Here is a 25,573-nt window from a genome sequence, read left to right on the forward strand (position 1 = left end):
TGGGTCTCCTACCATAGGAGTACCGCAAATGCAAAATTGTAGGTACAGTCAGCTTCAAACCATGAACACCATCAACCATGTTGATGTACTTAACTACTGAGCCACACCAGCCACCAGAAAGTGAAGTTTAATTCCTGACACTATCAACAGCAGACAAACATATACTTTTACCCCTGCATATTGAGGAACTAGAACATGTAAAACCACAAACAAAACAGAAACAGCACGTATGCATAACAGATTCAGGCAAACTGAAGAAACAATCAAATAATAAATCCAAAACCTGGAAACGCAGGGTTGAGTCAAAGTAAAAGCACTTTATTCCAAACCAACTCGCAAAGCTTTCAGGATGCTCCCTTCATCAGTGTGTATTCCATAAACTGAAACAAACATTAAAATACTCAATTGTTATCACATGACACAGTCCAATTAAGCATAAAAGAAGCACTCAGATATAATAAAATTATATAAAATATTTTATAAAAAATGCAATAATGCCTCTATTAAACTACTTTGCAATAGTGCCTGTGCAAAAATTGTGCAAAAATCCACATATAAAACCTGCGTATACATATAAACACTAAAATGTGCATACTATAACTATGTATCTACAAATATATGTATGTATACATACAAATACATGCATACATGTGTATGTGTGTGTGTGTGTGTGTATATATATATATATATATATATATATATATATATATATATATATGTATATATACATATATAAATATGTGTAGACATACACATACAAATAAATCACAGTTCAATTAATTTAGTAACAAATTATTTAAATATGTATTGTTTACCTCTATTTGGATGCATAAACTCATTGTTAGTTATAGTATCATCAGAACACTTGCAATTATAGCAGGGAAATGTTCTCTGTTTTTTACTCAGTTCTGTTCTACAACCGCAAAGGTCTTTGTAGCATAATCTCTGTTTAAGGTTCAAACAAGTTCAATAAGAAACGCTTGGTTTATCACCCACTATTTGTAGAACCTCGGGTATACTCCTCAAAATATTCCATTGCTTAGTAATAATATTTTTACTCCATTAAATCTTCTATTATTTGTTCTCACATACCTCATGCATCTATTTCTGGTACAATTCTGGCTATCTCATGCATGTATTTTTGGTACAATTCGGCTATCGTTATCACTTTGAACAAGTTCACCAAAATAGGGTTTTGCATTACTACTACGTTGTAAGATCTTATCACTATAACCACATTGTTAAAATTCGACAGTCATCCTATCTAACTCTGAGAAAAAAATCTCCTATTCTCAGTTCAGTTGACTAGCCCTCAACATTTGTCCCTTAACTACTGCCTTGAATGTATGTGCAGCATGCATGCTACTTCTATGAACATAGCGGTTAGTGTAAACCTCCTTCCTATGAATTCATGTTGCAATATAATCATCACGCTTAGCTAAACATACATCCAAATAATCAATGCTGTTAAAAGAAAATTGCATCATAAACTGTGAAAAGTCGTTAGTATTGTTTAAATAGTTTGCAAAAGTATTGAGTTCATCATCACTTCCATTCCATATCAAAAAGACATTATCAACAAATCATCTGAAAAACAATACCTTATTGCAAAAAAATATTCAAGGTATCATATATATGCTGTTCTTCCCATTCTGATATAAGAGTGTTGGTGTAGGTGATAGCCATGGGTGTACCCATGGCCACGCCATTTCTCTGTAAATAGACATAATCACTGAATATAAATACATTATTAGCCACCACTAATTCTGCTAGTTCATATAACATTTCTCTATCTCTGGTATGCATGTCAGAATTCTTGCATAAAAAGTTCCGTAAAGCGTCTAGGCCATAGTCAAGCGGTATCACAGTAAAAAGCGATTTGATATCCAGGATCACAAACAAAAAATTGAGGCTGTTATACTCATTGTACCATGCATATAACTGACATAAAACATTTTTCTATCCTTGATATAACTTTTAAGTTTAAATAAGTATTTACTAAGGGTATATTGTAAATAAATCGACATGACTTCAGTGACCCAACTAGTCCAAATTACAGTAGGTTGCATGGGGGGGTGCATTACGTTTTTATGGATTTTTTGAAGTCCGTATAGAACTGCAGTGACAGGGCAAGATACTGTAAATTAATTAAATAACTGAATATTGATGTCATTGTTAAGCTGCATTTCATATATACTCATAAGGGATATACCATTAGTACTAGTAGAGGGGAATTATTTCCAAAGATATAGCTGATTACCGGCCACTGGGAATAGAGTGTGCTAACATGACACAGTTCTTGGCTTCAACAAGTAAAGCGATAAGCAGTAACAATAGGACATTGAAACAGATGTTGTCAGTACAAAATAATCCACTACTGACATGCCTTACAGAGCCAAATGAAGAACAAGTAAGTAATGGGACTAATTCTGTTACTGAGTTAAAATTTAAACTTACATCTTTGGAACATAAAATAGAGTCCTTTAAAAGACTCCAATGACAACATTTTATCTTTGCAGCATACTTAGAGTCAGTGGCGGCTCGTGCTATAGGACTGCAGGACTGCAGCCCCCCACCTGTACAATAAACTTGAAAAATAAAATTAAAAAAAAAAAAAATTTCACGGACTCCATGCATGTGTGCATGGTTCCTGAGAACTCCATGTACGCATGCGTGCTCATTCTAAAGCTCCAGATTGCTCTGTTAGGCAGTCCGGATAGGAAAGGCAGGAAACTCTGCCCTTCTAGCCCAGAGGTCTGTGTGGTGATGACCGCACAGACTGAAAGGTCACCGGACTGCATCACCCGCAGGAAAGAGTCTCCAGCCTACTACTATCGTGGGACTAGCCATCTCTCGCGGGAGACCCATGCGCGGGCAGCCATTTTGTAGAGGGAGACCCATGCTGCAGAGGATCGGCGGCCATTCTGTGGAGGGAGACCCATGCTGCAGAGGATCGGCGGCCGTTTTGTGGAGGGAGACCCATGCTGCAGAGGATTGGCAGCCATTTTGTGGACTTAGCTGCAGAGGATCGGTGGCTGTTTTGTGGAAGACAGGTAGTGGATTCACTGTGTGTGTGTGTGTGTGTGTGTGTGTGTGTGTGTGTGTGTGTGTGTGTGTTTGGGGGGGTTGTTTGTGTATTTGTGCATTTAGTTTATGTGCCTGTGTTGTGTAGTAGTACTGCTAGGGAAGTTTTTTGGATGGTAATATGCAGGGTTGAAGTTAATGTCAGGGCTAGTAATAGGGTTAGGACCAGCACACAAGAGTAAGGTGATGCAGGGATGACAGGTCAGTACTGTTTCTAAGGAATATTAATGAATGAAATCTTTACAGAGGAGTACTAGAAATATTATTTGTTAGAAGCAGCATCAGCACTTTTCCTTTAAGTCGGTTTCTGTTTGAAGTGTTTTTGTTGTTTATTTATTTTTTCAAACAAACTGATTTCAGATGACCATAGAATTATTAAAACTGCAGTTATGACATCTGGAATTACATAATATGAAAATATGTTATGTATACTTATGTATACAGTTAATGTTTGTTTGGTTAATCTTAGATCCAAGATATTAGCGAATGAAAAATAAGGATGCACCGTTGAACAAACTAGGAGAAACTATGAGCGCAAATAACAGAGATCAAGCAGAATATCTGGAACCCAAGCTTTCAGTACTTGTTAGGGTATACAGCTTTGCTTACTTTCTAAAACTGTCAAGAGCAATTACCTTCTAGTGGTTAATGATGTCATTATTGATGTCTGTTAAAATATTTAACATGAGTATGAAGGCATTTACATTTAACGCATACAAGTGCATTTTCAGGAGATTTTTATTTGTTTTATAGAAAATATTTGTATCAAAACTACATCTAATAGTATTATAACAAAACATAATATTTATAATGGGAGATCAAATAATGAAAATGAAGAATAGTTGCCCTTTGTTCTTCTGTGTGGTGCCAGTCATTTATATATTTTTAAAATATGTGGATTCTTGGAATGACTATAACCTTTTATTTAATTGGATCTGGTCTGTTAACTGATTGAAATATTGCATGTTTGACAGCAATGGATGGTAAAATGAGCAGACAGATATTAGTAAAACAAACATTAGAAATGACTCAATCAAATCCTATAACATTATTATCTGTGAGCTGATAAAACAATGCTGTAGACCACTAGTTTTGAATCTTTGGACCCTTCTACCTTACATGTATCCGATTACTTAGCCAAGTACAGTAGTGCCAGCATTCTGAAGTTGGGTTAAATTTACATGCCGCAAATGGGTTACCATTGAGTTTGACTACCAAAGGAATTGTACCAACATGACAAAATTTTGCATTGGAGCCAACAGATGGAGCAATCTGGGGATCTAACAGTGGGGCAGACATTATTAAAGTATGAGCAAATAAGCTGACATACTCATGGAAGTATACATATAGCTAACCTAGTGCAAACGTTCAGTCTGGGTCGTGAATTTTTAAGTCTAAAGCTTCTTTGATTTATTCTTAAAATAAACATAGCAATAGACAGATTCCCTTTAAAAAGTCATATTTATGTCAAGTTAAAGGACCCTCTTGTTGATGATACAGCACCAATACATGTGATTCAAAAATTTAAACCAATTCCTTCTTTCTACAGGATAGTTTAAGATATTTAAATTCAATTTATGATTTAACTATCTTCAAATATTACAATCTGACCTAATTCTAATGGTGTACAGATGCAGATACTATTTAACATCTTTAACTCTTGATTACATGATATTTCCAAGTTTAAATAAATTATGACACTAGCCTGGCAAACTACTTCAGTAAGCATAGAATACCCACAAAATCCTCTTCTTCAATAAACTAATAAATTAGAAAAAAAAAAAGTAAAACTTGAAAGTAGTACAATGTCTGCTATACTTGGTGGATGCAAGGCACAGGGGGATTCCCATGTAATGAGAGGTACTAAATTCTTAATATTTTCAAATATGTTGTGGGGCCATTAGTTGTTCTTCCATTTCGGTCACTAAATACAAATTAAGTTACACATTTTCTTTCTTTTTTTTTATCTGACCTCTAAGTGAGCTTGGAAAAAAACACACGAAGAGAGATTTTTGTCACATAATTTTCATAAATAGACCAAAAGGCTGCCTTTTGAAATTGGTTTCAGAGGGCAGATCCTGAATGAAATTCAGGCTTGGTAAAAGGGCAGTGTTTTTTGTTTAATATTTACTTGACATGTATGATTTTTGCAAGCCAAATACACAAACTTTTGTATGACTTCTCCATTAATCCCTGGTTTTGTATTCTCTAGATGGTAAATAATATCAAGTCAGGAGTGCTAATCCAAGAGTACAAAGCCCACTTTCATTTATTCAGCTGCTAATTTTAACAGAGGCACTTCTGATGATTGAGAAAAGTGACGGTGCTCTTGGATTCCTGAAAATCTCAGGTTATATTGCCTAGATTTCTTTCTGTGTTCAGTATTTTGAGTTCAGTGTTTTGAATAGCCATTTTAGGTCTTTTAAAATATTAAATATTAATATTAATATTAAACTTTAAACAAAATTGTTGCGTGTCATGTTGCAGTCTGTATAATGTTTGAGAACAGGAATGCCTCTGTGACACCATAGTTTAGAGCTGCTTGTATATTTCGGAATTAAAAAATATTAAATTAGCAATATCCAAAGTTATGCCTTGTAGCAAACATGCATTTTGGGAAATTTCCTCCAATTTATTCATAATTCAAATTGCCAAGTACTGAATTACTATAAAGTCCTTAGTTTTGTACAAGGGTGGCTCGTGCTATAGGACTGCAGCCCCCCACCTGTACAATAAACTTTCATGGACTCCACACGTGTGCATGGTTCCTGAGAACTCCATGCACACATGCGTGCTCATTCGAGCTCCAGACTGCTCTGTTAGGCAGTCAGGATAAAAAAGGCAGGAAACTCCACCTTTCCAGCCCAGAGGTCTGTGCGGTGATGACCACACAGACCGAAAGGTCACCGGACTGCATTGCCCACAGGAAAGAGGCTCCAGCCTACTACTCTCGTGGGACTAGCCATCTCACATGGGAGACCCTTGCTGCAGAGTGTGTGTGTGGAAGGAGACCCATGCTGCAGAGTGTGTGTGTGTGTGGTGTGTGTGAGTGTGAGTGTGTGTGTGTGTGTGTGTGTGTGTATGTGTGTGTGTGTGTGTGTGTGTGTGTGTGTGTGTGTGTGTGCGCATGTGGAGGGAGACCCATGCTGCAGAGTGTGTGTGTGTGTGTGTGTGTGTGTGGGTGTGTGTGTGTGTGTGTGTGTGTGTGTGGAGACCCATGCTGCAGAGAGTGTGTGTGTGTGTGTGTGTGTGTATGTGTGTGGAGGGAGACCCATGCTGCAGAGAGTGTGTGTGTGTGTGTGTGTGTGTGAAGGGAGACCCATGCTGCAGAGAGAGTGTGTGTGTGTGTGTGTGTGTGTGTGTGTGTGTGTGTGTGTGTGTGTGTGTGTGTGTGTGTGTGTGTGTGTGTGTGTGTGTGGAGGGAGACCCATGCTGCAGAGTGTGTGTGTGTGTGTGTGTGTGTGTGTGTGTGTGTGTGTGTGTGTGTGTGTGTGTGTGTGTGGAGGGAGACCCATGCTGCAGTGTGTGTGTGTGTGTGTGTGTGTGTGTGTGTGTGTGTGTGTGTGTGTGTGTGGAGGGAGACCCATGCTGCAGAGTGTATGTGTGTGTGTGTGTGTGTGTGTGTGTGTGTGTGGAGGAAGACCCATGCTGCAGAATGTGTGTGTGTGTGTGTGTGTGTGTGTGTGTGTGTGAAGGGAGACCCATGCTGCAGAGAGTGTGTGTGTGTGTGTGTGTGTGTGTGTGTGCGTATATGTGTGTGCGTGTGTGTGTGTGTGTGTGTGTGTGTGTGTGTGTGTGTGTGTGTGTGTGTGTGTGTGTGTGTGTGTGTGTGTGTGTGTGTGTGTGTGTGTGGAGGGAGACCCATGCTGCAGAGTGTGTGTGGAGGGAGACCCATGCTGCAGAGTGTGTGTGTGTGTGTGTGTGTGTGTGTGTGTGTGTGTGTGTGTGTGTGTGTGTGTGTGTGTGTGTGTGTGTGTGTGTGTGTGTGTGTGTGTGTGTGTGGAGGGAGACCCATGCTGCAGAGTGTGTGTGTGTGTGTGTGTGTGTGTGCATGTGTGTGTGGTGGGAGACCCATGCTGCAGTGTGTGTGTGTGTGTGTGTGTGTGTGTGTGTGTGTGTGTGTGTGTGTGTGTGTGTGTGTGTGGAGGGAGACCCATGCTGCAGAGTGCGTGTGTGGAGGGAGACCCATGCTGCAGAGTGTGTGTGTGTGTGTGGAGGGAGACCCATGCTGCAGTGTGTGTGTGTGTGTGTGTGTGTGTGTGTGTGTGTGTGTGTGTGTGTGTGTCTGTGTAAAATGCCCCAGGTGCTACACGGTGGTGGGTAGAGAATAAGGCTTGAAGCCTGTACCTTGAGTCCAGGTGGCAGGAGCCAGAATTCCCTAACCACCACAATTTGTAAAAACATTGCAGATTTTCCCCTCATACTTGTTCTATTCTTCATAAAATGTGTGGTTTCTATATTTGCATCCTTGCAAAGCTGCTAGTGAATTGGTGCAGTGGTAGCATTGTTGTCTGACAGCTACAGGTTTTCTGGTTTGATTCTTGGCTGGGGTGCCTTACCTTTTCTGTGGAATCTGTATGCCCTCCCTGTGTTTGTTTCCTGTAGTGTCCTCCCATCTTACAAAGACATGTGTCTGTCTGGTGTGTTTCTCCCTGGGCCTCTGCTAAAAATTAACTTTTGTTTCAAGTCAGACTTTCCTGGTTAATAAATGTTAAAAATGACACACATTTGAATATCAGACTTCATATTCTTTAGAAAGTGCATGGTAACGCAAAAGCTTTTATTCTAGCAATTTTCTAAGTGTATAAGATGGATATTTGAAATTTGTCCCTATTTTTGGGATTGTATTCCCCCGTTATTGGCTTCATCCAGATTTTTTGTGCTAAGGTTGAGAGCTATGGTAAGAACTGAATTCATTGAATATGTTTGTGGGCTATATTCCCCCATTACTGGCTTTGTCCGGGTGTTTTTTTGCTAAGAGATTGAGAGCTATCGTGAGAACTGAATTCACTGAATGGGGCTGTATTCACCCATTATTGGCTTTGTTCAGGTGTTTTGTGCTAAGAGGTTTTCAGCTGTGCTATGGTGAGAACTGAATTCACTAAATGGTAGCCATTTAAGTTTCCGTTTTCCTCTTTCTCAAAACAGCTGATTTGGTATAGTGCTATGTTGCTCTGACTGTTTTGCACAGGGTCCTTAGTTCAAGGCTTGGCAGTGCAATATATGGTGGTAACACAGCATTTTATTCTAGCAACTTTCCAACATTATACAAGCAATGTTTAAAATGTAAACAAAAAGGCACTAAGGTAACATAACAGGTAACCTCACAAAACCTTTATTAATCCACAATTCGATGAATGAAGAAATAAAAAAACAGCAACTTGAACTGACTAAGCGCTTTCACCCTCATGGGCATCTTCAGAGTCAGTTAACTTCTGTAAAAACAACCTTTAAATACAGCTATTAATTAGTGCTTGATTAATCAATGATGAAAAAGCAGGAAGGTAGTTAAATTAAACAATTATCCCCTAAAGTTCCCGTTCACCAAATCTTAAAGTCCTGCTCAACAATACATTATTTGCTAGAATCTTAAGTAAGTAATAGCTACCCAGAATAAATAAATAAACCAAAATAAAACATCATAAAAAGCAGTGTGTGCAATAATAAACATTCCATATAAAACAAAAAACATATCTGTTAAAATATTTAAATTTACATAGTTTTATATTATATACAAGCTGCCTTGTATCTTAAAATACATGCTAGGGATAGTGCATCATTGATACCAGGAGCATTGCTGGCATCAAGTCTCAGTTGCCAAAGACATTCCCTTATTTCCAACATGGTTTTAAAGTCCCCCCCAAAATCCTTTGTATATAGCCTGTCAATAACAAAAAGAAATAAACTTTTTAAAGTTTGAACAATGATTCGTATGTACATACTATGAATTAGTGGTTTTCTTGTTTTTTATGTCCCTGTAATGTTCTAATATTCTTTGTCTCAACTTCCTGGTAGTCATACCTGTATAGAACGCTGGGCAAGATAAACAAGTGGCAGCATAAATTACCATACTTGTGTTACAATTGCAGTAACCAGGACTCTTCAAAGTTCTCTTAAAATTACCTAGACAAACATAGGGACCGTCATTAATAAATTTACAGGCCTTGCTATTGCCACATTTGGCCATAGTAGCTGGTCTTTGTCCAAAGGATCTAGGGGTCTTCTCTAATAGGTCTTTTAAATTTGAACCTCTACTATTAATAAACGTGGGACATTTACCAAGTATGTTGTGTAAGTCTGCAGGGATGAGGCTTTCCCAAGCACTGTAAATAACATCTTTAACTTCAGGTGCTAACCTATTGTGTTGTAATACCATTCCTGTTGGCGTATTGTTTCTATCAGGCACATCTTTATGGTTGGTGACTTTGTCACATAACCTGTGTGTGTCATGCAAAATTGGAACAAAGTCAGTAGACCTTCTTCTAAATATTTCATGTTGAAGTGACAAAAGTATATCAATGGAATAACCTCTTTGGGCAAACAAGTCCTTCAATATGTCCAGTTCAATTTTAAAGACATCATCCTCACTAATAATATGAGACAACCTGATCATTTGGCCCTTAACAACATTTCTCTTAACATAGGCAGGGTGACAACTACTATAATGTAGAAATGAATTGCTGTAAGTTTTCTTTCTGTATAATCTTGATTCTATTTTACCATTTTTAGTATATAATTGTAAATCCAGATAATCAATACTCATCTTGCCAACCTTGTGTAAAAATTTTAAGAATGTTGTCATGTTGTTCAAATATAAAATAAATTCTTCCAGTTCGTCAAGTGTGCCCTTCCAAAAAAGCAAAATATCATCCAAAAATCTAAAATAGATAGGCATCTTAGCCTTATAATCAGATGTCAACACAAACTGGTCTTCCCATTCTGCTAAAACAAGGTTGGCATAAATGGGTGCACATTTAGCACCCATAGCCACCCCTGTGGAATGTCTGTAATACTCATCCTCAAAACCTACAAAATTGTTCTCCAGTACCATTTGCAACAGATCCACCAATAGGTCCTTCTTGGTCCGGTGCAAGTTGGTATGTTTGTCCAAGCTCTTCCTAAACCAGTCGAGCCCACAATCATGGGGGATCACTGAAAATAAATTGATAACATCAATAGTGACCAACAAAAAATCCCCCAGATCATCATGAGACAAAGTTCTGAGGCAGTCCAAACAGTGCCACGAATCTTTTAAGATATATGGCAACCTTTCCAGGATGTCCTTGGTCATAATGTCTATGTAGGAAGCTAGAGGTTCAGTTTTTGAATGTCTGGCTGCAACTATGGGTCTAAAAGGTGGGTTAACTAAATATTTATGAATTTTGGGTATGCCAAAAATGGTGGGCATGACCAGGTGTTCTACCGATAAATATTTATATTCCTCAGCATCTATTATACCTTCACATAGCAACTCATAAAGCATCCAGTCTATTTTTGTGTAGGCCTTCTGGACATCAAATTTAGAAGCTAACTCATATGTGTCGGAGTCGTTTAGAATGTTCTGCATCTGCGTTAAATAATCAGTGTTGGTCATAATAATCACTCCTCCACCTTTGTCCGGTTTCATAACCCTATAGTCCTTGTTAACAGAAAGTTCCTTTAAGCAAAATAATTCTGCAGATGTTATGTTGTTGTCACATGTTATCTGTCTATTGTCAAGAAGTCGCCTAATTTGTGTTGTACATAAAAGTTCAAAAGCCAACACAGCAGGATGGTGTGAGGGTATAAATGTGTTACTTCTTCCAATTGTAAATAATTGAGCTTCACTGTCAACCCTGTGTTTAGTACTAAAAATACTTTTAAATTCAGTTTTCTTGTAAAGAGCTTTAAATTAATAAGAATCTTACTGATGTCATATTTGAAATCAGGGACAAAAGAAAAACCTTTTTTCAATAAGCTAAGATGACTGTCTAAAATCTTCAAACTAGAAAAATTGTAAACAAAAAAGGAGTTGTCACCTAAAATAGCAGGACCCTCCTTAGTAATGTTAGCCAAAGGAGAATTTAACATACTGGTGGGAGAATGCTGACATAAATCAGTAGATGAATCAAAACAAGATACAGGAGAATCAGTAGGTAAGAAAATACTGGGAGTGTTATCAGTGTTGTCGTTCATCTGTTGCACCAGTTGTTGGTGTTGTGGAAGGTGGGGTTCAAGTTCGAGTTGTTCCTCCTCTGTCGTCCATCCCTCCAATTGTTCCCTGTGTACTGTCCTGGTCCCTGAGGTGGTCTCTGAACCTCCTGATCTCGTGGGTTGTCCCGGTTCCTCAGTCTGTCTGACCGTCTTAACGGAGGTTGGTTTTCTAAAAAAAACCTCTTCTTCCTCCTCTATCCCAAAATGTATCTCATTGGTTACCCCCTCCTCCTCAGTTAACATTGTCTTTCTCCTTATGTCACCATCGTGTTGGACATCCCTAGTCATATTGGGTAAGGGGTAAGCTTTTTTCTCTTTATATTCAGTAGTATCCCTTAATAGCTTCTTTTGTTTTCTTTCCATACTTGTTTTAACATATCTGTCAAGTTCAGTTGTAATTCTATCTAATCTACCTTTGTTACTTTCAAAAAGCAAGTCATTGGTAATACTCTGCTTGAGAATAAGTAGTTCATTTTTTAAAACACTTAATCTGTTGTTATTGTCTCTAATGATAATTCTCATTAAGTACATCCCAGTTCTATCAAAAAGTTCCAACATATTTTTGTATGCCTCAGTGTTTGCCTCAATTCCCATAGGGGACCTTTGGGTACTTGGTTAAGTTCTAGTGAACGCTCTAAAAAAACATTGTCCATCTGAAGCGATTTGTATTTTTTAGCTAGCCTTTCAAATTTAAATACCTGTGAGTTGAATGTCCCAAGATTTTCTGATCTAAAAGAGTCACCTAGTACAGGGGGCACCAAGAAGTTATCCATGCCAAACATTGGTCCTGTAGGAATGTTGTTAGTAACAACTCTTCCTCTACTGTTATTATTCTCTCCCTGGTGGGTATTGTTCCTTTCCCCTCAAAGTGTCTCCGTATTCACTTGTCTATCAGCAGTGGACACTGGTGGTGTATGCATAGTAAACAGTTCCACCTGTGTGTCTGTTAAACTAACATCTTGAATATTATGCTCTGCAGTCTTGTTTGCCTGCAGTAATGTGATAATCTGTCTAGAAATTTCCATATATTGGATCATTAAGTGTTCCATCATAAATAAAAAAATATATATCTATAGGAAAAAATATATAAAAAAATGTGTAAAAAAAGTATATGTACAAAAATGAACTTTTCCTGTCCACTTTTAAATGTTTAACCTCAGATCTAAATGGGTAATAGTGGTAAAAATAAACACCCTATTGGTTGAATCCATAAGAACCAATAGTATTAATAAAATAAAGTAGAAAATAATAAAATAAAATAAAATCAGAAAATAATAATAATGAAAAATAATAATATTAAATTCGTATTGTCAGGGTGTGACAACATCTATCTCAAAAATCTCAAAGCAAGTGTGTTGTTAACAAGTACACTAGTCCAAATCACAATCCACTAATCTGTTATTTATATGAAGACATGACAAAACTGTAATAATGATGAAACTACTCTATGAAAATTATAAGTTAATGTAGTCAAAAGCAATACCAAGTAACCCCTTGAAAAAATGTAAAAAAATCCACACCATTCAGTATGTCAAGTTTACAAATGAATAAACCTTATTCAAAAATCATAGAAATGTTGTTGTTCATCAATTCTGTTCAATTATTTAAAATAAACATTAAAAAACAGCTCACAAATCAAGCAAATTAAAACAATGTTAAAATCATATTATTATTATAACCCACTGAGTTAACTCAGCGATTGTATAACCAAACCACAGTGTAGTCAAAATTGGAAGCTACTTTGCTTCGAAATAGTGTGAATCAAAATACAAAAAAATAAATACAGAAATCAGTCCAGTAAAGTGCGTTCTCTTTGAAAATTGCAATGCTGAAGACAAGAGTGTTGCAAACCTTAGTAACGGGTGGTAAAAGTTATACAAAATCAGTTCCTTGTTGTCTCGTTGAAGCCAGAAGCTTCGAAGGAACCACCGAGGACTTTCTCTTTGAAGGAAACAAAAGCCTGTGTAATAATGTGGTCCGTTAAGTCTCCGCCAACAGGGTAGCTCAAAAGGAAAAGTAGCAATAACCCCTAACAGCCAGTAACCCAGTAAACAAGCTTAAACAGAACCGTCGCTTCCTTTAATAAAAACAGGACAAATGGAAGCGAAACTCATAACACGTAGCAGCAATGACAAGACAGCCAAAGCTAACAGAGGTGTGGTAGATGTGCACCAAAAGAACAGTCTCTCAAAGTGTACTTAAAGCAGTACACTCCAGTTTTAAAAGTTCAAGTTGTTAGTGTTCCAAAGAACAAACCAATCTATATCGAAAACTGTGAACAACGTGGAAATTTAATCTTCTTATAATAAAAAAGTGTTAAAAGAAAATACAACCTCCTGCAGTCCGTCCTAATGTAGCAAAATGCTAAGAAATCAGTAGAAACGTTGGTTAACCTTGGTAGCTGTTCAGCTCAAACCAAGGACAAGGATGTACATGTAAATCCAATAGTAATAATGCAGGTAAATCCAATAGTAATAATGCAGGCAGATTAGCAAACTCAACAACCAGATGAAAAAATCAGTAATTAACCTCAGTAGCTGTTCAGCTCACATCAGAGGTAGCAACAATGATGAAAAAAACGATAGCAGCATATGATAGTTGTCACAACCACAAGGAGTAAATCACAGAATAGTATTCCTTCACAGAAAAAGTCAACCCTGAAAAAGGGTCCACAAGAGTGTATAGGTTTAAGTGATATACACCTGTGTTGTTACCAAGTGCCAAAACAACAACTGAAATGTTGGAAATAAAGGAATGTCTTTGGCAACTGAGACTTGATGCCAGCAATGCTCCTGGTATCAATGATGCACTATCCCTAGCATGTATTTTAAGATACAAGGCAGCTTGTATATAATATAAAACTATGTAAATTTAAATATTTTAACAGATATGTTTTTTGTTTTATATAGAATGTTTATTACTGCACACACTGCTTTTTATGATGTTTTATTTTGGTTTATTAATTTATTCTGGGTAGCTATTACTTACTTGAGATTCTAGCAAACAAGGTATTGTTGAGCAGGACTTTAAGATTTGGTGAACAGGAACTTTAGGGGATAATTGTTTAATTTAACTACCCTCCTGCTTTTTCATCATTGATTAATTAAGCACTAATTAATAGCTGTATTTAAAGGTTGTTTTTACTGAAGTTAACTGACTCTGAAGATGCCCGTGAGGGTGAAAGAGCTTAGTCAGTTCAAGTTGCTGTTTTTTTATTTCTTCATTCATCAAATTGTGGATTAATAAAGGTTTTGTGAGGTTACCTGTTATTTTACCTTAGTGCCTTTTTGTTTACTAGTTGTTTTACACTCTGAGTTCCTTCAGTTAATGTTTAAAATGTGTCCCTGGTTTTTGGGCTTTTGTCCCCCCCCCCACAATAAACTTTGGCTTTTTCCAGATTTCTTTGTGCTGCAAAATTGAGAGATACAGCTGAGTAAGTAGATTTTAGAAGAAGCTGAGAGCTGCAGGGGAGCAAAAGTTTAGTGCTGCTTATGCTGAGTCTGCTTTCCTTGTTAATAGCCCAACAGGTAGTATCCTTGCTTTTGATGCAGAAGGCTGTGAGTTCAACTCCCACAGTAGATAGATGCATTGCTGATACTGCACTTTGCAAAGGGGGTGGATGCCACACTCCTTTTTGGCAAAGATACCTAGTAACTATGAACCTGTTATCAGTTTGCCATCCATTCCCTATTGCAGTATTGCTAGCTTATCATTTTTTTAGTGTAAGATAGGCAATTTATTCCTCAAGGGTAACAGGCACTTTATTTGTAGATGAAACAATGAAATACAAAGTTGTTTGCTAGCAGCAGCCTCTTCATTAGTTACAGATCTCTTTAATGTGGAATTATTCGGATGACTTTTACTTCAGAGATTGTGCATATGTACTGATACTGGTGGAGAAGTTTGAGTAGACTTTTATGATGGAAATGTTCTCATTTGGGCAGTTTTGTCATTACTGGTGCATGAATTTTGTGTCATTGTTTACTGGAAAAATTTTAAAACAAATTTAAAACACCCTCTAAAACTGTACTGTATTGTACAAGGAATATAATTTAATAAAATCAGGAAGGTGTATGAAAGAGCATGTGTATGTTTCATGTACAAGGGCCTGTGATTTGAAAACAGTCCAAACCAAAAGTTAATCTGCCACTGGCAAAATGTATTTTCTTTGAATGTGGGTTTCAATGCTGTTTCAGTGAATGTGAGTTTTCAAGGGCAGAGAAGTTTTAATGCTAAGCCTGCTTTCATTGTGAGACTGCATTGCTTTGTTTAGCAGATATGATATCTATTACTGTTTGCACTGTAAAATGCAAAATAAAACTTTCAAATGAAGTCCAAATCATCGCAGAAGTAAAGCAGTATGCACATTAGTGTTTATGGTTTTTGTTTTTCGTCTTTTCCCGGTTAGTGTTTATGGTAAATGGGGTGAACTAGCCAAGTAATGGTTCACTGGAATGGCTGTAGGAGGGGAAGCTCCATTCGACCATGATTTTGTGAGGGGGGGAAGGGCAGCAAACTCAGACAGCCCCGGCTGAACTATACCTCTCAACTGTCCAGATTTTTGCAGAATGAAGAGATTTTTGCTTCTTATTTTTGGTTCGTTCCTCATAAAATTTGTGGTTTTCTGTCAAATCATTTAGGAATGAAGTCACTAAATAATGACAGACACTGAGTTTCAGACTTCATAACCTTAATGAAAAATACATGCTAAAGCAAGACCTGTTATTCTATCAACTGTCTCAGTTTATACAACAGCAATTTTTAATACTGTTTATATGTTCCCCCAATATATTTGGCCTTGTCCAGATTTCCTGCATTAACAGGCTGAGAGGTACTTGCAAATAAATTGCTTTATAGAATTAGGCATATCCAAACCTCTCAACTGTACCCGATTTTGGCTCAAAATGTTGCTCTTCCCCTAATAATCTCTCCGCAAAATGGCAGTTTTGGAAGAAAACATGGAGGGTTTACAATTAATAAATAACTGTAATAATCAGTTATAGATTGCTTTTATTTCAGAAATGCATGTAGATTCTTTTATTTTGTCAGCTTCTCAAGTTAGCAGTACTAATATTAAAAAGTGTCCCTTCTTTGCAGGTTCCCAGCTGTACTGTGTGGTTATTTTATATTTTTGAATCTCATTTTTGGTCCATTTTTCAAAAAATTGTGTTTTGTCAAATTAGTGGCAAATCATTAAAGACTGAAGTTAGAAAATAATGACAGACATTTCAGTTTCAGATTCCATACCCTTCAGAAAATTCATACTAATGCAAGACCTACTATTCTATTATCTTTCTAAGTTTAGTAGAGCAATATTTAAAAATCGTCCTTATTTGTGGGACCCTTCTATGTATGGCTTTGTCCAGATTTCTTGCTCTGAGGTTGAGAGGTATGACAAATGTGTCAGGGCCATCGCAGTCAGCCAGAGACATTTCAAGTTGTGACATACTTGTTGCACCTCACTCCCCTATGTAGTGACTCTGGATGTATCCAAGCAAGGCAAGAAACAGTTATGCAGTGTAAATGCGCAGACTATCCCCCCATCCAAGGTAGACACAAGTACTACAATGGCTTTTCATCTGTCCTTGATTTTGTAGAATGTTCTCGTTTCTGTCATATTTCTATACTGTTGATTTATGCTTATTATTCAGAAAGTGCCTGTTGCTCTGTGTTTATGTAGCAATGCTTTAACGACCATCTGGTAAGCTTGTCTGAGAATGTAAGATGCAAGTAAGTTTTAATAAGTATACTGTTAACGAATTGCCAGCATTGAAAGCCTTTCTGTTGTTGCCATGCAGAGAATACTTACATAACTAGATAACATATAAGCCTTGGGTATTGAAATGCATATGACAGTATTTGTAATAAAGGACAGGATTACAATATTTTAAGAGCTCATTACAGGCTTTACCTGCAAACTAAACAGAATGCCAATCTATCATGTGTGGTCCATATCCTGTGCAGTAATCCGTTAAGCAATGTATGTTGAGCTTGCTTCCTGTTTGCTTTTCATTTTTTTACTTTGATCATGTTTTCCCCATGAAACAAGTAGATAGTTGTTGTCAGGCAGCAGGTCTTTTTTGGATAAGAAACATTTTTACAAGTGGGGTATCACATAGATTGCTACTTTCAGCATGTTACTTGGTACTTTAATAAAGCTGAATATAAATTATAATTAGAACCGCAGTGCAAGGAAAAGTGGTTTGAGTTGAGTGCTGCTTGTTTTTTTATACTTGATTTTAACTGGCATTCCAGTAATGTATTTAAAAAGTAATTTATTTGTTCATGCCTCACAACCTTTTTGTTTCCATCTAGATATTAAATAAGCTGCCATGCAGCCAATGGATTGAAATATTGTTTTTCTTCTACACTTTCCTCTTTTCTTGATTGGACTCTCATAATGATGATTTGGCATCCAGGGCAGCGTATTTAATTAAAGTTACAGTTTTTGTGGTTTTGATCATAGCCCCTCCCCTTTCTGCCTGGCCACACACATTCCCATTAACCCCACCCATTCAGCTGTCTCCTGCAGTCCCCCTTTGATTTGAAGTCACCAGCCACCACTGCTTAGAGTATGGTCTTGTTCCATGTGGTTTGAGGGTTTTAAAAATGCCCTCATACCATGATACTTATCCAGACTTATTAAAAAGTTGGCAAGAACTAAATCTAAAGATCAGTGCTGACTACATGAAATTAATGAACATTTTTTATAAGGCAGAGTGTGATTTACAAAAAGAAATAATCCACTTTGAGAGTGATTTCTTCGATACATCATTGTCTCAGGATGGCTTGTTACTATATCAGTCTATGTTGAAAAGAGGAGCTGCATTTGAACAGAAATTAATTGCAGCTAAGAAACACAAACTTATAAGAGACTTTCATGACTTTAAAAATGGCCGCATTTTCTCCTGGCCTAAGACACACCCAATATCCACATTTAAGAGGAGGAAATCTAAAAAGCAACTGTCAGCTAAGGAATTGTTGGATTTACTAGATAGTTTCTCTTCTAGTGAGATGTCAATAACACTGAGACAGCACAATTAAATTAAATATTACAATCTACCAATATTAATGGTGTGCATACACCTCAAGAATCAGCTATACCACTGGAATAACCCCCTCTACTACTATTAATGGTATATCCCCTCCAGAGGAGGATTTTCAGCAAGGGAGATCTATGATTCCTATAGCATTACCAGAAAAGATAGGCAGCAGAGACTGGAACACATCGAGGAGCAGGAAACGAGCCAGAGACTAGTCAAGAGAACAGAAGAAAGTCAGAGGAGCTCAATGGGGCCAATGGAGGAGCAAAGGGCTGACAACATGCAGCTGTACCAAGAGCCAGGGAGATTAAAATAAGGTTCAGTTGTCAACTTATCAAGTATACGGTTGACTGACAAAGAACTGAAATTATTACAAAAAGGTCTGAGTTTTATACCATATAGTCTACTGAAACCAAAAGCAAATATTACCAGAAGAGAGTCTGTCTACTGAAGCCAAAAAGGGTATATTATCAGAAGAGCCGGTCAGTGGGAACGGAGGGTAGAGAAATACACTAATACACTAAAATTGCAGTCAAGGGCTTGGAGTAGAGGGGTAAGAGAATGCTCAGCTTTGTTTTAAGCAGTTATTGCAGGTATTTAACAGAGTTCCCAGTAGTGTACCAGAACTAGCAAAGAGGTATTTAGTCACTAGAAGGGGGGGGGGCACAATAGTGTGCAATGCATGAGTGCTAGTGTTAATCTAGTCATGCTTAAGGTACAGGAGCTGACATACACTATTTACTCTTTAAGGCAAATGATGTCCGTTCAGCTGTGGGACAGGAGAGTTACCTGAGAAAGGCATGTTCCAGGTACAGCATCTTAGTGGTCGGGAGGCTGGAGGTATTACACAGAAATGGGGCTGAAAATTAAGGAGAGAGAAATAGGATAGAGACGTCACGGGGAAATAGATAGTGGTATTCCAGCAAAAGAAAATAGAACAGCATGCACTAAGCACAGGTAATAAATAAGTAGGACAACACTACAGAAATAAACAGTAAAATATCAAACTAGAAGAGTAACAGCATTAGATAATCATAACAAATACATATATATATATATATATATATATATATATATATATATATATATATATATATATATATATATATATACAGGGCAATACTACAGAAAATTAGCAGTAAGATAACAAATAATAGGCATCAGGAGCAGGCTACTAATCAGTAGTTGCACAAGGTGCACAGTCTCATTGCTGCAGTTACATCTAACTATGAGTAGACAGTGCCAGTAGAACATCATGTGTTCCAATTCCAGCTCAGTACAAAACTGTGAGACTAGCAGGCTGGGACCAGATATTTCAGGGTAACAATGTTCCTACACTGGAGACTGTCAGCAAACACAGTAATAGCAAGAAATATTATGTAAAGCACATAGTGAGAAACACTCATACATAAGTATCAAAGGTTAAATGGCTTGTAAGGAATTAATGTGACTTCTGGAGGTGAGTACAGTAGGCATGCATCACTTTCTATAGCTTAATTACAATGAGATTATGAACAGAAGAGGTAAACTTGCCTAAATGGTGCATAGCACAATTGAACAGCACACTAACCACTTGGAAAAAATCATCAGACCCAGAGATGGGCCATATACGTGCACAGAGATCACTCTTATGATCGTAACATTCTACCGACAATTGCAGGATATATAAGTAAAAAGCAGTCATATGAACCTGGAAAACAATCACACAAAGTCAGATATCATCATACATCCATGTTGAGCACACTTCTGGGGACATGTGGGTTTCAGGAGGAGAAAATATGTATAAAAATGGCACCAGGGAAGGGTATTTGAAAACTATAGGGAAGATCCGACTGAACAGGGCAGGGGAAGTCAGTGCCATTAGTACATCCAATGGGAATGATAGAGCCCTGGAAGAGAGGAAGAGGGAGAAAAATCATATAGGGAGAGAGGGAGATGGAATGTAGTACAAGAAAGCAAAATCAGATAGAGGTATTTTAACTGCTCCCGAGGTGGAGATGGCGTGTTGCCAGAGACAATCAGCTGAAGTAAGGAAGGCAGGTCAGTACAAAAGAAAGATTGTAGACAAAGAAATATAAGGAAATAAGCCCCAGGATAGTCTACTGAAACCAAAAGAGGATAATATCAGAAGAGATAGTTTGTCTACTGAAGCCAAAATGGGGATAATATCAGTAGAGATGATTAGTGGGAAAAGAGGGTAGAGAAAACACCCGTTATACACTAAAGTGCAGTCAGGGATTTCTAGTGATGTACCAGTACTAGGATAGAGGTCTATAGTTGCTAGAAGAGGGAGGGAGTGGAACCCAATAGTGTGCAACGTATGAGTGCTAGTGTTAATCTAGTCATGTTTAATGTACAGGAGCTGACATACACTATTTACTTTTTAAAGTGAATGATGCCCATTCAGCTGTGGGACAGGAGAGACACATGAGAAAGACATGTTCCAGGTACAACATCTTAGTCGTTGGGAGGCTGGAGGTATTACAAAGAAATGGGAATGAAAATATTTATTTTTTAGATTAAATGGTGTCCGTTCAGCTGTGAGACAGGAGAGACACCCGAGAGAGGTGCGTTCCAGGTATAGCATCTTAATGGTTGGGAGGCTGGATGTATTACACAGAAATGGAGATAAAAAACTATTTACTTTTTAAAGCAAATGATGTCCATCCACCTGTGGGACAGGATAGACTCCCTAGAGAGGCATATTCAGGTACAGCATCTTAGTGGTTAGGTGGCTGGAGGTATTACACAGAAATGGGGCTGAAAAGTGTTGAATACACTACTGGGGACATGCGGGTTCCAGAAGGAGAAAATAAGTTGTTGTTATACATGTTCAACTTCTTTCTTAGTCTGTTGCTTATATCAGATTGCTTAAGTTATATATATTGATATTTCTAATTCCTTTTTTAAAAGATGTCATACTATTTGGAATACAGTAATATATTTGAAAGTGAAAGTACCTTGACAAACAGTCTCATTGTTTGGCATGGGAACTGCAAGGCTTCAGATCGCAAAGCTCTCCAAAGGGTGGTGAGGGTAGCCGAGAGGATTATAAGGTCCTTGCTCCCATCTTTACAGAGCCTGCATGAGGCTCTGAGTCTAGGCAGAGCCAGAACGATAGTCAATGACCTCACTCACCCTGCTCATGGACTGTTCTCCTGCTTGACTTCAGGCAAGTGAGAGGACAGCTTACATTGTAAGTTATCCAGATTTATCAGGAGCTTCTTTCCACAAGCCATCCATCTGTTGAACTCTAATAACATACTCAATGACAGGATATCAGATCCATCAGTTACATAGCTGAAGGGAAAGCTTCTCAGTGCAATACTTAATGCAAATTGATCTAAATGGTGCAATAGCTAGGCTGGTCATCCCTTACTGCTGTGCAATAATCAGGAGGCAAGATAACATTCCATGCTAATTGAAAAATTAAGTCTCATGTTTTGAACAATATCTACATGTGCTTTACTGATCGAATGCAAATTGAATAATGATTAAATCTCATATTCTGTGCAATATCTACATGTGCAATATTGACTGAGTGCTGCTACTAGTTATATGAAGAAATAACCTATGTCATGGCAACTGTCTGTTGTTACTGTGTTGTTAAATAGTCATTTTGTTTTTCTTGTATTGTATGACCTGTCTACTGTCACCGTGTTGTTAAATAGTCATTTTGTTTTTCTTGTACTGTATGAGATGTCTGTGAGACCAAAGCAATGAAATTGCATTCACCTTACACTGTTGTGTGGGACTGAATGACAATAATATGTACTTCGATGTTGTCTTTGAGTTTCACACACACACACACACACACACACACACACACACACACACACACACATGGACATAAATTTCTTTTTCTTAAATTATCCATTTATTTTAATTTTATACTCACTAAACAGTAAATGTGTTGTCTAGTGAATGTAAAATAATGGCTTGATTGCTCCCAGTCATGCATGCATGCACTCCCAAAACAACAAAACCGCTTCTTAGGAAGTTAAAATAATGGTGGCCATTAGCTTTTATATATTCCAAGCTCCACAGTACCTTAATATGCTGATGTGAAGTGGCAGATTAATTTTGCAACAGCATTACCTGTACATTAACACCCTGCTGGAGAAACGTTCATTCTCCAATCAGAGTGGTGGTGTATAGGTTTCCCATTCTCTAAATGCAGAATAGTGTTCAGTAGGAGTGAGGTTTAAGGGGAATTCAGAAATTGAGCAATTTATATAATGTTGTAGTGAATAATAATTGCTAAAAAGAAAGAAAACATATGTAATGTATAATGCATGTATAAAAATATTGATCTGATTTTCTTTTTACTATTAATGTATGCGTGTCTATGTCAAGTGATAATTTAATAATAGTGTTTAAAAATAAAACAAAAAGGTAATAGGCTGCTCTCTAAAAACAAACCACAATCAAGGGAAATCTTAATTAGTATGCTCAGCATTAAGCACTTTTTAAGGAGAATGAATGCATTGTGCAATAATGTATTTATTATCAGAAAATGTTGCTATTACTTTAGAACTGAATTGCTGAAGTATTTAAAGAAGACATTATGCTGTATAAATAGTAACAAAAACACAATGCAGCTGAATCCCTTGATAGAAAAATGGCAGCTATTATGCTGACTGGAAGGTGTTGTTTGTTTATGTGCACATACAGTATGACATTTGACTACAGCGCATCACCTCTGACACAGTTAAAGGTTATGAAATCTCACATTTTCAGCTTTTCTATCTAGAGATTAGAGACTTTTGCATGCTTGTTCTTTGCACTAATCCATATAGAGTGAGTATCTCACTTCTGTTTAGTATCACCTCAATACGCACACAAGTAGAGTTTGCCTTTTTGTAGACGCTGGCTACACAATATGTATTGTTTCGCATGCAATGCAGAATCACTGTTTCTTCTTTAAAATGAACAGCAGTGGCTGTTAATTATGTTAAAAGATTAACTATGAGTAATCACATTATGTTCAACTCACGTGTGACCAATTACTGCAAAACATCTAACTCTAAAAGAAAATGCATTCACATCAAACACATTGCACAGTACACTACAAAATAATAGCTGTGGCTTATCAGGTATAATTCTACCACTCAGAAAGACTTCCAGCCATAATCTCTGTCTCTTTTCTATCTCAACCCCAGCATAAACTGAAGTCCTAAATATAAACAAGTACTTAAATATACCTTTACCTATTACACTCCCTTCTTCCCTCACCTTACTTTAATTAATTTCATGTCTCTCCCCAACTATCTTTCTATATGCAATACTAATAGCCCTGTTTTTCTTTCATTTCATATTACAATTTGTGCTTGCTTTAATTTGTATTTCTATATATAATTTCTCTATAAACTGGCTAACATTTCATTTCTCTAAATATTAAATCATTATCATATAAGTAGTATCTGTTCTTAACCAACATTTTCATATCATGTCTAATTTAGTATAATTATTTAAACTGGAAATATTTTGCATTATTTTTGAAGATTGTAAAATTATTAGTCTTAAAACGTTTTTGTTATATTTTTGGAGCTTTTCTTGTGATATTTTTTTTCAGCCTGATGGCTCTCAGTGCTTCAAGTGCTGACATTTCAATAAGGAGCCATATAAATCAGATATGAAATCACATCTAAGCAAATAAAATTAAATAAGCACTCAGATTTATAAGTAGAAAAGGCCTCCATAAAACAAGTATTTTAGAAAACTTTACCAGTTACATTAAAAATATTTAGTTTATATTCTTTTCCATGCATGACTTACGATTAAAAGTAATGAGCTCCTGATGAAGAGCCCATGCCAGCTCAAATGCTCGAGTAACTGCAAAACTTATGTTGGTCCAATAAAAGGTATTACATTATGGCTGTGTTCCAGTGTCTTTGTGTTTTCTACTCATGGACCAACACAGCATTTATTTTATACATGTATATATATATATATATATATATATATATATATATGTGTGTGTGTGTGTGTGTGTGTGTGTGTGTGTGTGTGTGTGTGTGTGTGTGTGTGTGTGTGTATATATATATATATATATATATATATATGTGTGTGTGTGTGTATATATATATATATATATATATATATATACATACATATATATATATATATATATATATATATATATATATATATATATATATTTTTTTTTTTTTTTTTGACAATAGCCCAACCAAAAATTTTAATTTTCCCATACTCATCAAATAGGCAGACTATATCTTACCTGTAGTTAAAATAAAACAAAATCACTGGGAGATGCAAAATGTTCAACATTCTGCAGTAAACTCAAATCCAAAATGAAATATTATGAAGTTCATGGAGCATGGTGTTTCTGCTTTAGAACTGGAAAAAAGCAGGAACATGTTATGAGCTACTGTAGCACAAGACCCAACTAAAACAGTGCTTTCACAGGTGTGTAACATATGTTATACACCCCTAAGCACTGTAACACTTGAGTATCACAAAAGGGACATTCCTTCAGTCCCTGAATATATTTTCTCTTATGTTTACTTAAGTTTACAGATGTTAGTCTCTAAGTAACTTATTTAAAATTGGGCAGTATTTAAAAACTGTTCCTAACTTTTCCCTTATTTGTGATAGCACTTGGTAAGTGCATTTCTGGCTTTAAGAGCCAGTAAATAAAATCTCATTTTTTTACTACTGTAACAGATAGTACCTGCAGTAGATATGACTACATGGACTATAAAGTGTTATGATCAGGTCTCATTGTTCATAAACTGTTATTATGTGTTCAGAAACCCGGTCATATCTATCTATCTATATATATATATATATATATATATATATATATATATATATATGTGTGTGTGTGTGTGTGTGTGTGTGTGTAGCTCAGCTCTTTCCAATAGTTATGATGACTAGATTAACTCACACTTACACTTCCTACATTCTGCATATACTACAATAATACAGGCAAATATGTACCATTATGATTACAGCTTTATAACAGACTTGAAAACTGCCATAACAAAATATTATGTGGCCAAATTGCAGAAACTTCATTATATAATCCTAATATGGTAGTCTAACATACTAAACCAAAGAACAAATTAGTTGCATCAGATCAAAGCTAAAACCTCAGAAAAATGGACTACCTTTTCATATCTCACATTAAATTTGTGTTCTTCTCAGTAGTACCAGCAGTGTCTTGGTTGATCATACCATAATTTCAAAGTACTACACATAAAATTGATTCACCACCAGATTAGGGACAT

Source organism: Protopterus annectens, chromosome 3.part0 (assembly GCF_019279795.1).
Source record: "Protopterus annectens isolate FY-2018-M chromosome 3.part0, PAN1.0, whole genome shotgun sequence".
Taxonomy (NCBI): Eukaryota; Metazoa; Chordata; order Ceratodontiformes; family Protopteridae; genus Protopterus; species Protopterus annectens.